The following is a 13,859-nucleotide window of genomic DNA, read 5'->3' on the forward strand; positions in this document are numbered from 1 at the left end:
AGAGACTGGACGAGTAGCCCACCGGAAGTGGTAAAATATAGAAGAGAACTGAACCATAGCTGCGTTTTTTATAATCTGATGTATGGCCAACAAGAAAATAGTCTCAGGCCACATCTCTCTCTCTCTCTTCTTGGCGTAACGTCCTCATTGGGACAAAGCCTGCTTCTCAGCTTAGTGTTCTATGAGCACTTCCACAGTTATTAACTGAGAGCTTCCTCTGCCAATGACCATTTTGCATGTGTATATCGTGTGGCAGGCACGAAGATACTCTATGCCCAAGGAAGTCAAGGAAATTTCCTTTACGAAAAGATCCTGGACCGACCGGGAATCGAACCCGTCACCCTCAGCATGGTCATGCTGAATACCCGTGCGTTTACCGCCTCGGCTATATGGGCCTCATCTAGAACTTGTAATAATATTTCGGAATCAGTTGCGGGTGTTCCTTCGGAAGTGATTTAATAGAAGTCTCCAGTTAGCCTAGTGGTTAAGGCTTTGACTCCCTGAGCATAGTGTATCATTATACTTGCCTCACAATATACAAGTTCATGCAATGGCAGGCAAAGAAAGCCCTACAATTAATAACTGTGGAAAAGTGCTCAAGGAACACTAAGTTGAAGTGAGGCAGGCCAAGTCCCAGTGGGGGATAAAGAAGAAGAAGAAAACAAAATCATGCATGCGATACATAAAATCGTAGTTTTTCAAAAAATTGTTGAACTGTTAGCAAGAAAATAGCATCAGATCACATTAATTTTCAGCTTTTTAGTTAACTCGATGAACAGTTAACAAGAACATAATCTCAGACCACATTTGAGACAAGCAGAATTGGTTTCAGGTGTCCCACCGGAAGTGGTCAAACGTAAACGTAAAATTTAACAAAACCAAAACCCATGCAAGCTTCACATCAAATAGCGGTATTATAAAAGTGAACAAAATAAATGTCAAAGCGAAAAATCAAATCGTGGCTTTTTTTATAGCCTGTAAACGTTGGGTAAGATTACAAGTGAAGAAATGGTCAAAGTCTTCAAATATGCTAGAGAACAAAATCGTGACCAAAGTGATATCTTCAAATCACACCAACGTTTTATGGAAAAATTAAAATCTAATCGCATCAACACCTTATCAATTTTTAATCTTCAATCTACTTTTGCTTCTAAAATTACTGCTAAAAATTTGGGTGCGGCTGGTTGAGCCCTCGCTCTTCTCATTGCAATTGAAATTTAAATGGAAATTTTTACATTTTCTGCATTTTTCTCGTAAGAAGATCACATTTTACATGAATCGTGTTACATTTGGTAATAAAATATAGCTTAAAGTGTACTGAAAAAAACAATGGCGAAGATCACAAAGTGATCTACGATTGTGAATAGAGTTGACCTTCTTCATGCATTAGCATGACGCTCACCCCGCTGCCGTAGTGCATGGAATGGAGTCATAATGACCCCAATCAGAGATGCCAGATTATTTTTATCAAAAATCTGTATCATTACATATTTTTCTGTATCGCCGTATTTGAGGGTATAGCAGACACCGCGAGTCCTAGATTTCAATAGGAACTAACAAAAATGTACTACTTTCTGACAGTTTAAAACTTTTGCAGGTATTTATTTTTCTTAAACATGTGTGAAAACGTTCAAATTTTCATAAATTCTTTAAAGTTTAAGCAACAATTTATAAAGTTTTCAATAAATTTATTGCAAAAAGCTTCAAATTTCATGCTTTCATGAGAAAACTGTATAACATTTCAAAATTCCGTATTTTTCTCTACTTTATATCTTGTCTGTATAGAAGGTAGAAAATCTGTATAATACAGAAAAATCAGTATATCTGGCATCTCTGACCCCAATATACGACCAGGGTTAAGGTGGTCAAGCAGTCAACTGAGAGGTCTGATATTTTTCAGCTCTGCTTTGCTCTTGAACATTACATCGGAATATGTACCATGAATAAGTTTCCAAAATCGATCATGGATTTGTTAAAATTGTTTGTTTTTCTTTATAAAGTATTATCAGGATTCAGGAACATTTTGGCTAACGTCGACAGAAAGTTCATGACTACATATTCGACGAGAAAGGCACTATCACCACCAGGTGGATAAATCCGGGTTTTTCTACGTTGGAGTCGTCGGGTTCCTTTGGTGAGGGCCAGTTGCAATAATGACTGTATGCCCTGTTGTCTCAGCTTTGTTGTTATAGATTCAATTTCGTAATTTGCACGTATTTTACGACTTCCTCATATGTTTTCAGGTCTTTCGTGTTGAATAGCTCCACGAGATTTCGATATCATCCATCGAAGTTGAAATTATTTCGCGTGTTGTTATATCGGGGACAATGCAGAGTTGTGTGTTCTGCAGTTTCTGCTTCCTCACATAGGTCACAGTCCATATCATACACGAGTTTCATTTTCCCCAGTCAGTACTTCGAGTAATTATGACCTGTCATAAGTCGGTTCAGCAGTCTAATATCTGAACCCTTCATGTTCACATCAGTGAACCACGCGTTTTCTTCTAAGGTCGGACAGATGCTGTAGAACGTTTTTTCCACAGACAAACAGACGTAACACTTTGAATGATTTTCATGGAAATCCATCGCTCAGTTCACAATACCATCACCTGGTGGGAAAGTTGCACGAATCACTGTGTTGTGCAATATCGTCAACAGAAGGCATTAGTGTGAAACGTCAAACAGATAGAAAAACGATGCATGCGCCTCTGGTTGTGAAAGCCACAACTATGAAAATTTCAAAGGATCGTTAAAAGCGTGGTCGATGGAAATTTCGCAAGTGTTACGTCTGTTTGTCTGTGGTTTTTCCCTTCGTTTGGGAATAATTTTTATACCATTTTTATCTACTTCTTCTTTACGTCCTTTGAAGTATTGCAATGCGTCGTTAGCAAGCAATTGGTTTTCCATTGGATGTTCATGTTTTCTCGTTCCTTGTTTCGCCAGTTGGTCTGCCAAGTCGTTTCCGTATATCGAAATGTGACTCGGAATCCATTGTAGAGCCACATTTCGCCTTGCTGCAGCTTCTATTATTTGAACTAGGATTTTTTCGCCTTCTCCGCATTCTAGAACATTACACAGCATATTGCGCGCAAACCCCAAAATTTTATTCCCACCTTTGGGTTTCCGCGCCGAAGACCCAGCGCCAGATTCGGCGACAAAGAAAACTGACAGCAGTCGCCGGACAGTTGGCAATCCTGATATTTGACGGCGGCCGCCCGGTAGTCATGGGAGTGGATTGTTGTCACGCAAATAGATCTTTTCGCTGAAAATGCATGCGTATTGAGTTATTGTTGACAGATTTTCTGCAGTGTTAGTGTGAAATTCAGCGATTTTCTGTATCGCGTAAGCCTTCGCTGGAAGAAAACGTCATGTTGTTCAGCGAAGCTAGGAAAATTTTCAGTGAAAAAAGCAATAGCATAATACAGGCTGATTTGGAGTCCGTATAGATTACGCAGTCGTAGAGATTGTTGTTCTCAATTGTTTGTAACACCACGTGTATAACTATCACTTCCGCACTTGTGATGGTCGTTTCTTGTCCAAGGCGTCTTGATCAGGGGCGTTCAATTTCGTTTCAATGAGACACTTTCATGCTACATTTGAATGAGTCACTTTATCTGTTTGACACACTATTGGAGTCTTTCTTTTCGATTCGGAAAACGTTCTCATTCATCGTACACCCTAAAATGAAAGTACACAGCGAATGAGTAACTTGCGAAAAGACAAAGGATTTTTCACTCATATTTGCGTACGACTGGATCAGCACAAAAAATGTGCTGATCCGGTGTTACACAAATTTGCGTGAATTTTCACACAAGTTTGCATGAAATCTTTTGTCTTTTCGATCGCTGCGTGAAAGTTACTCCTTGCTCTGTGTACATCGATCTTTCCGTGTAGCACTCGGTAGTCTCTCTTCGGGGTGGTGTTGCTTATGTTGCTCGGCAGAGCAGTACACTGAACGAACAAATCCTCCTTGAAACGAATGAATCATCATTCCCTCTCAAACGAAACAGAAAAAGAGCTCTTCCATATGACTAAAACACCCGAATGACGAATCACAACTTTTTAGAATGATTATTTTGATCAATACTGTCTAATAATCACAACGCATACAGCATGAAACGTCATGCGCAATTCGAATGAGTGGCAACCAAAAGAGCATCATCCTCCCAGGGTAATTCGCTAATTGTTGAACACTACCCAAATGTTGAACAGTTTCTGAATATTTTATTATAAACCTTACTTAAGTAATTTTCATCCAACGTAAACTAATGATGTAGATGCATATACATGTGGGTCACGATATTGCTCTAATTAAGTTACAAAATTATACATATTTTACCTTAAAAAAATATTGAAAATTTTGTACCGCTGATGACACGAAAACTGCACAATTCTTAAGATTAATTTTAAGAAATTGCTGTTACGAAATAAGCTTTGCGGGAAAATCGACCACAAATATCAAAGGCACACCATAGTTACAAGACATGGAAGGATGTCATTAACAGTTTAACATTGTTTAAAATCACATTTTCATTGTTATTAAATTTGAAAAAAATATTTTTCTTATCACACTATCATTATGCATGCATGTTCCAATTGTTGAACACTGGCATGGGGTTTCAAAGGCGTTCCAGGGATATTCTAGGGTGTTCCAGTGGTCTTCAGAAAGATTCCAGTGGCTTTCAATGGATTTCCAGGGCGTTCCAGAGGTGTTCAAGAGGAATTCAGAGTGTTAAGGGGGTCCAAGGAGTATTTCAAGGCGTTCCAGGAGGCTCAGGAGCAACCCACGGGTTTTCAAGGGATTTCAGGGTGTGTTCTTGGGGGTTGAGTGGGTCCCATGGGTTTTGCAGGAGAGTTTCAGGGGCTTTAAAAGGCGTACTTCTCTTCTGTCGTTTTCGCTTCTAATCAAATCTTTTCAGCTATTTTTGCGTCTTATCATGTTTAAAACGATTTCAGTCCACTAGAGCTCTCTTCAAACGTGCGATTCCTTGTCATTTAAATGAATTGTCACTAGCTCGGACTAGCTGGGCACAAAACACGAAAAACCCGGAAAAAAATCCGCCAGAGTGAAAAAATATCGTATGTCGGGTCAAAGTCGGGTCAAATTTTATCAAATGTTGGACCACTGTTGGACCCACATCGGGTAACTATCGTGTCTATGTTGGGTTTGGTGGCCAAAATAAAAACACGCGAATGATAGGTTGATGTCGGGTTATACGTCATCAATTACGAACAAAGCATCAACCGTTCAACAATTGGCGAGAACCGTCCAACATTAGGATGAGCTTGCTTAAGGAAGCGTTCAACATTTGGGTTACAGACTTCCCATACAAATGTTATATTTTCTCTTAGAAAATGGAATTTAAGGGAATACAAATTCAATGGGCAGTATAAGGCATAAGTAGATCTAGACGTTCACTGGATATTTTTCAGCTTAAGTGGAATTATGCACGGAAAAACAAACGAAAACCAAAATGCCGGTACTAACCGTTCAACAATTGGCGAATTACCCCACTGGATGATGCTTCATTCACGCGTGCCCCATAACGCGCATCATTCAGTTGACGGATGTGCTTCCCACTGCATAGCAACGGACGTGTGGAACACCGTGCATGGACGAGTGGCGCTGGCTCGGGCGCTGGTTCATACCTAAATTGTTGTACTGTCCGGTAGCCATGTTGTTAATTAGAGTTCGCTTTATTTCAAGTTTTCGTCCTGTTCTATAAAAGTTGCTGTGGTTAAGGTTAGTAATAAAATCAAATTAAAAGCGGCATTTCTTGTACATAAATTTAAACCTTGTTTAATCTTCAGGGACCATTCGGCGATAAAACAAACACGGCGGTGAACCCGCGGGTGAACCGGATGTATCATGTTTGGGATCATCGCTGCGTCATTCGGCAACCCGGAAAGTAACCGCGGCGGAACCGCAAACAGAAGCTGATATCTTCGCTGCTAGCATAAAATCTGATGATCTGCCAGATTTTATTTATTAAATTATGATGCGTAGGCAGAGTGCTTCTTTTATACATAATACAAATAAACAAATAAATTATTGCGTAATGAAACAGTACTTTAAACTTTTCTTTTATTTGTATTTATGCGTACATGCCCGTCATATTTTTTTTATTTAAAAAAAAAAAAAGGTGAACCAAATATATTTAATTCAAAATCTAATCATCTTTGCATTTATTTTACGACAAGAAAACATACAAATCAGATAAGATCTTTAGTTGAATTTCGTTTTTAAAGCCTTTCAGAAATCGGATGATATGCATATGATTGTGCATCATCCGGTGCAGAATCGGAGCGTATGGTCATCATCCGATTTTCGACAGGTTTTCGTTAAAGGGCTCGACCGTATCAATTTTCACCCGTTAATAGGAGGAAGTATTGGTTCAGTGTAGTGTCTCACTCTTGCGCGTTAGTCTCTCAATGGTTACAGGCGCCGGTTAATTGGATTTAAGCGGTCAAACTTGTGTTCCTTTTTCATAAAACATAATGATCATTCTATTGGCGTGCACCACTATTTGAAAAATTGTTTTAAATAGTGTTTTTAGCACATTGAAATTTTTCAATGACCCACAATTGAAACGAAAACCCAAAGTGTTTCACTTCAATTTTCAAACACACTTGTTTCAGTAGCAATAATAAACGAGCGTGTTGCAGTGTGAGTTACGAACCATCGCAGCAGTCCCGTCGCATGAGAAACGATTTGCTACAGCTTTCGTGCGTCATGTTTTCCTTTCGAAATTGCACGTCCCTGGTCTTGATATTCTTTGATTGGAAAACTCGAAGAAAAAACCAATGGCACATCTCTTACTTTCCTTGGAAGCGTTCGTGAAGATCTTTTTCCTATCTCTGAATTGTCCATTCATGACAAAAAGGACATGTTGTTTCATCTGCATTGAGTTTGTATTCTGTTTGGAGCTGACCAAACCCTCCAACGATGGATTAATCTCAATATTGGATCTGGCTTCTGGTGTGATAACTAGTTTGGTCACAGGAGAGATGGCGTCGAATAGAAGTCTATGTTCCAAATACATTTGCTCCACGAAACTGTAGTCTAAATCCTCCATTTCCTCCGTGTTGACGAAAAGCAAACTGAGCAGTTGTTCGCCCACCGCTGTCCTTTTTGAAACGTTTCGCACTATTTCCCGGGCAGCTACGTATTCCAGTCTAATGTCTATCGGCTCTTGTCCACTTAAGGCCACCAACGCGTTGATGGGTGTTGTTTTGGTTGTTCCAGTAGCTTTTCTTAGACTCTGATTGTTGAGTACCTCTATTTTTTTCTTGTTGTGTACACTACAGCCGTACTCTATGATGCTTCTTACCAACCCGTTATGTACTTTCAGCATGCTTTTCGGATGTGCCCCATTTTTTTTATGCCGGACAACACCTTCACCATATTTGTTCTCTCTCGCACCTTTTCTGCTACAATTCTCATATGCGCCCCAAAGCTCAATGATCTGTCTATCGTTACTCCTAGCTGTTTCGCATTTCTAACGGTCTCAATCAGCTGGTTTCCGATTCTCAATGATAGCACGTTGTTACTCATTTGAAACAGTACTGCTTTTGTTTTATCAGGATTGATGCTGAAGTTCATATCTGTAGTTATTCTTTCGAATCCATCGAGATACTGTTGGCCCTTGATATTTATTTCATTGTTATTTCTTCCAGACACCAAAATGCTGAAATCGTCGGCATACTGTACCAGTACAACATTTTCTACTTTGATCTCGTGCAAAGGGAGCGTGTAGATGTTAAAAAGTGTCGGTGACAATACATCACCCTGAGGTAGTCCATTATATACGGTCCTGGATACAATTCTGTCCCGCATGTGGAAAACCATCTTTCTGTTTGTTAAAAAAGATATAATCCAGGATTGGACTTCTGAAGGCACCTCTATTTCAGTTAGCATATCATTCAATTTTTCTGTTCGCACAGCCTTGAATGCGTTGGATAGGTCTATGCAGATAAGAGCAGAAATACGTTTCGCTCTTTTCTGACGCTTAACTTCGTTCACAACATATGATATACAGGTGGATGTGGATAGTCCCCGTCTGAAACCGAATGAGGTATCCGGCAAGATATTTTTATCCTCCTGGTGCTTCTGAAGCAATTCCAGTACTGTTGTGTTAGCGATTTTAGTGATGGTTGGTACAAGCGAAATGGATCTCTTACCTTCTGGGCTGGACTGGTCGCGTCCAGGCTTTGGAATGGCTACTACCTTGATGATTTTGAGCTCGTCATGTAATACTCCTACATACCACATTTTGTTTTTGTTTCCAGGATAACTTGGGTTTTTTTTTTTTTTAAATTTTATTAACGACATTTTACACCGTGGTGCATTCATGTCGAGATAAACAACAATAAAATTACAATAAATTCTAAACTTTGGTTGCTGAATTACGGTCTAGAGCAGCTATTAATTTTTTGTGCCTTTTTGATTGCTTTTTAAACTTGACAAGCCATCCTTCGACGTCATCCTTTGCGGGATCCGGACCTGAATCATCTGTGTCTGTGTCTTCATTCTCAGGTCTTCCTAATCCATTTTCATCATCATCATCGATCGAACGAGCCGCGGTGATCGGGTCCATTGTTTCCATTGTGACTTCTGCTTTTTTACATGGTGGTGCGTTGCTATCCGTTGGGCTCGTTTGACGAATGTCTCGTTTTGACTGCTGCCGGTGACTACGTTCAGCTGTTGCGTTCGCTTCGACGTTATTATTCTCCACTGCGACGTCCATCGGTACGGGGTTGTCAGCCTCACTGTATTCGTTTGTTGGTTGGGTATCGCTTGTATTTGGTGCCAACGTTACATGGCGCGCTTTATTTTTGATTGCTGCTTCCGAGCACTTAAGCTTGGGATGTGATTTTTGTTCGCATCGCATGCAAGCGGTGAGCTGATCTTGTACTCGGACGAAGGATGGTATATGTTTGGTCAGTTCAATGCGAACTACTCGTACGCCGTTCGGAATTCCACGAAAAAACTTTTTCCACAACTCGCGGGCAACTGATATTACCTTCCCATACTGTTTCATGTGCTCGGCGACGGCTGCATTGGGTACACTTGGCGGGAGATCGTGTACACGGACGTTGATGGCTGTATCCTCCACGTACACCGGGATGTTGAAAAATTTCTTCCCTGCTTGCATGGAGTGTTTTAGGTGGTGTATAGAAGCCAACCGTTCTGCAGCTTCTAAGGTGCGCATCTCAATGAGGGCGCAGTTCCGAATGGTATGTAGTTGGAGATTTTTGACGGATGCCATCTCAATCTCAAGTGATTTACACAGAAATTTCTCGATGTCTCCTGCACTTGGCCGCACAGGGAGTACATTGAAATCGACGACCAATGTATTTTTGCGTATAGAAGCCATTGTCAGTAAAATGAACAATGGTAATTCTATTGCAAAAGTCGAAACCGATACGATAGTTTGCTCTGCCGCAAAGAGTCGACCGATCCGATCGCGCGTTGGCTGACAACAAACTTGGGTTACTTCCGGTTTTAAGCAACGTAACTCTTCGTAGCTTAGAAGATCTTCTCCACGTGCCGAGTTTCGCTTTTTCTTACTCAGAACTTCGTTCCACTTCGCTAGGGTTAGTATAGGATAATCCACACTTTTGGTTGAGAATTCCACTAGAGACACTTCAGTTGGTCCGAAATGGGTATCCAAGAACGCCTCCGCCTTCGTCACGTCGTCGAAAGCGATCATATTTTCCTTTCGTCGTGCTTTGCGTCCTGTCAGACGACCAATCTTTGTCCAAAGTTCTTTTGAGCTGCTGAACGGTCCAACTTCATCTGGTAATTCATCTAATTTCTTCCTTACTTCCAGACGCTTGAGCCTTTGAAAGATTGCTGCTCTTTTTTGTAATCAATCAGGTTTTCTGTACTTAAGACCCTGTTGAAACTCCGTCTAGCCTCCGTCTTCTCCTTCCACGCTTCGTTGACCTCAGAAGACCACCAAATTTTGGCGTCTTCGTATTCTTGAACCGATTTTTCTTGAAGATATGTTTCACGCTGGACCTCAAATCTGCTAGAGAGCTTATATTTGTGTCGTTCAAATCTGCCAGATCTTTCTGCACTTGCTTTCGGTTTACATAGTGGGATTGTTTGATTTCCTCTTCCGTGGTCAAAGAGATGTTTATCGCTAGATGAAGGCTTCCAACACAGTAATCCGTTAGACTCCATGTGATATTTGGAAACAAATCTGCGCTACCTAGTGTTATATCTACAGCCGTTGCTCTTTTGTTTACATCAAGTGGTATGAATGTGGGAGACCCATCATTGCAGATGAGTATGTTGGAATTGTTTATATGATCTATACGAAATTGGCCTTTCCCGTCACATTTGCTATCGCCCCACGCCGTGTGGTGGGAATTGAAATCTCCTCCTACAATCACTTTTTCGAATTGTGCAACAAAGTTGAACAATTTTGTAATGTCTTCCTTAAAGTCACCCATGTTGATCGAAGGACTTATGTAGACTGACAATATCGTCACATTCGTTGGAAGTATTTTCACTCAAACCACCTGGGTGTTGTCCGAAAGTACCGGAACGCTGATCTGTACAAAATTGTACTTGTTTTCTAGAAGAATACCTGTGCCACCAAACGTGATTCAAGTATGGTGTGGTATCTGGAAATTTTGTATTTGTTAGTGCTTTCTTCGCTGATATTAGTCCATACCTCTGATAGAATTGCTGCCTGTATTTGGTCACTCGATAATATCCTCTGTACTTCTGCCTTATTCTTGTATAAGCTCTGTAAGTTGATCTGTATGACCTTGAAGATCCTGTTGGTTTGCCTTTCCCCTATTCATATACAGATGCATCCTGCCTCGAACGATTCACAGCTGATTGTTGTGGTTGTGTACAGATCTGGTGAGATTAAAATGTTTCATGGTACATTCCTTGAATCTCTTTGCCACCTCGCTGGATCTTACTTGACCCACAAAATCTGCGTAGAACGACATCAGTTCTGCCTGTCTCTTTTCATCCGCTACTTCGATCGCTGTTTCCGCTTTACTGTTTGCATCTTTCATAATGCTCTCCCACCTCTCCTTTTCGTTGACGCTGAATGGGTTGTTTATTCCGGTACCGTCGTTTCGAAGAGTAGCTCCCTGATGAACGATTTTGTTCCATTTGTAGTTGGTTCCGGTCCAGTGGTATTCCGGAAATGACTCCGGTAACCGTCACCAGGTGTCGTGTTACGTACGCTTTGTACATGCCCTCGCCTTCTTTGAGGGTATCCATCAGCTGGTTGGCCTTCACGAAACTACTCATGAACACGAGGATCTTGTTGCTACCTACGTACTTCATGTCCGTTACGTACCTTCGGTACTCATTCGTTCCCCTGAGCATTGACCCCAAGGAGAATTTGTTGATCTTCTGATCCTTGTTCCGCAATTCGACATAAATCCTGTAGGGACCGCTGTCTTGGACTGTGTACTTGAAGTTCTGCTGCTGTTTCGGGACACTTCGTGCCATGTTTCCTGTCGCACTGGTTGATGGAATAGTTTCCTGCTCTGTTACGCCTTGCATTCCGTTGAGCTCCGCCGCATCGCTCCAATCTTCTGTACTGCTGCTCGAAGTAATGTCCGTTTACGGCAACACACGTCTGGCTGCACCACTACTACCACAGTATTATTTTTCGCTTTCGCAGAAACCAAACATGGGCGCTCCTCAAGCCGGTTCACTATACGATTCTGCTTCAACTAATTCGCTTATTATTTTAGCTTCCTCCGGATTTTTCCACTGTCCTCAACTACCGAAACACTCTACTCTCCTTTCTCAGAAAAATCTACTCCTTCGAACTGTTTTTCGCCTTTAATTTATCGATGAAATCACTAGATCAGAAAAAACACACGCCTTTTCACCACAAAAGTTTTTTTCGTGTGAATTATTGATCGTCCAGTTCCAAACTGTTCACGACCGTTTGAAACAGTCGACGTTTCAAACGGTCGGTGAACGGTCGCTGACGGATTTGACAGCAGAAATGAGCGAGAAAGATTTCGCGCGCAAACGCGTATCTAAAAACATTCAATTGGTGAAACAAGGACAGCTGAACGGGCGCCAACTGATTCCTTGATCAGCTGTTGCCGGCAGCCAAGCCGCCAGCTTTTTGGCGCGGAAGTCGGGGGGTGTTCAGATGCAATGTTTATCAATTAATAAATGTGTGAGTATATTTATTCCGCGATAAATGTTTTGTATTTTCTAAAATAAGGTGTAATAAAGGCAATTTACATAGTAACCAAGATAATTACCTATGTTTGAAGTTCTTAAGACCTGAATGTTTGGAATAATGATGTGCTCGAAACCAATGTGCTGATTGATCGATTTCTATAGAATACATCGAGAACCCCCTCGATATTCGACGACTGTTCTGAACAGTTTCACAAACAGTCGGGATAATCCAACTTTGAACTGAATACACAATAATCAGCAAGATTTCTATTTATATGACGCAGAGTGAGGATGCGCGAAATTGCTGAACTTTTGTTTTTGTTTTGATTTTGATAATACACGGAAAAACTCGCGGAAAGATGCACATTATACAATGCACGGAAAAAATCTTCGTACGAATCGCCCTCCGAATCGTATTTCCAAAAAGAAAATACATTTTTTAATTACACCAACGAACCTAACCTCAAAATGACTGGCAACTCTCAGGTTATTTTGACAGATGTAACATGAGCATGAAAAAGACGGCAAAATGATCGATAAAGTAAAAATATGATCCGTCTTCTTCGTGCATGTGTGGTCTGCCAAAATGACCTGAGAAGTGTCAAACATTTTCATGGCTCGCTTTGTTGGTGTAGTGAAAAAAATAGGTTACCCGTGTTCCAGCTTCTCGCAACAAAAAAAAAGTTTCCCATACCGGGAATCGAACCCGGGCCTTCCGGGTGAGAGCCGGATATCCTAACCACTAGACAATATGGGACTTGTGGAAGATGATTGACCAGTAGCCATCAGCAAATGGGTTCTACAATTCGCAATACAATTCTACAATATAGTTAGAAACTTCCACGATGCAAACAATAAAACAAGTCAAGGCTGAAACGTTTCAAACTGAAAATTCAATAATGACACAATGGTATTGATAAAGCTCCTCCCGGAGCTCCTCAGTACTGTGACGATGGCGGTATGTATCAACATGAGAACTGGTTTGCAATGTTGTTGAGAAGATCATCAAAATTTGTTCGAAGTCGATTCCGCATTTCCAATGTGATACAAAAACCTGACTCACCAAACGCGATTCGAAACTTCCTATCAGTAACCTTCCATTCGCTTCGATTCGTCATCATCTACGCAGCAGCACCTTCACATGGACCGCAATCCAAAAAAAAACATCAACAATAAATTAGCGCGCAAATCGATCGGCATCTTTTCGTGTCACAACACTTATCAACGGTACCGCTCTAAGTACCCCTTCGTCAACAACGGCGCCGTGGCTTAGTTGGTTAAAGCGCCTGTCTAGTAAACAGGAGATCGTGAGTTCGAATCTCGCCGGAGCCTAGTGGGAATACTTTTTTTTTCTCACGTTTTTCTTTTTAATTAAGTTTGTTACTTCCTTGAAAGCTTTCAGCTTCCTTTCCAACTGCTTTGAAGTGAAAGTTACACCGTGTAACGAATCGTAGCACAACGCAAGAAGCAACGCTTTAAAGCACGCACGACGTTAATGGGTTTACCACACACCAACGAATTCCGATCGCACACACTGGCAGCAACCCTTTCTTAGCTCCGCCCACTATCCACGGCGCGCTGGTGTTGGTAATGAGGGGAAGCAAACGAGCACACAGCTAAACCGTTCGGTTCGGGTTCATCCGAAGGTGAGTGCCGATGAACTTGGGTCACTCATTTCC

At 41.2% G+C, this 13,859-nt stretch overlaps 2 non-coding genes across 2 annotated transcripts; one reads left to right on the plus strand and one right to left on the minus strand.

Annotated features, from left to right (window-relative positions):
- Nucleotides 1-12,865: 12,865 nt before the first annotated feature.
- Trnae-cuc (transfer RNA glutamic acid (anticodon CUC)) lies at nt 12,866-12,937 on the minus strand. Its single transcript has one exon. It is a non-coding gene; the product is annotated as a tRNA-Glu (tRNA).
- A 501-nt stretch (nt 12,938-13,438) lies between these two features.
- Nucleotides 13,439-13,512, plus strand: Trnat-agu (transfer RNA threonine (anticodon AGU)). Its single transcript has one exon. It is a non-coding gene; the product is annotated as a tRNA-Thr (tRNA).
- Nucleotides 13,513-13,859: the final 347 nt, after the last annotated feature.

This window comes from Aedes albopictus, chromosome 1 (genome assembly GCF_035046485.1).
Source record: "Aedes albopictus strain Foshan chromosome 1, AalbF5, whole genome shotgun sequence".
Taxonomy (NCBI): Eukaryota; Metazoa; Arthropoda; class Insecta; order Diptera; family Culicidae; genus Aedes; species Aedes albopictus.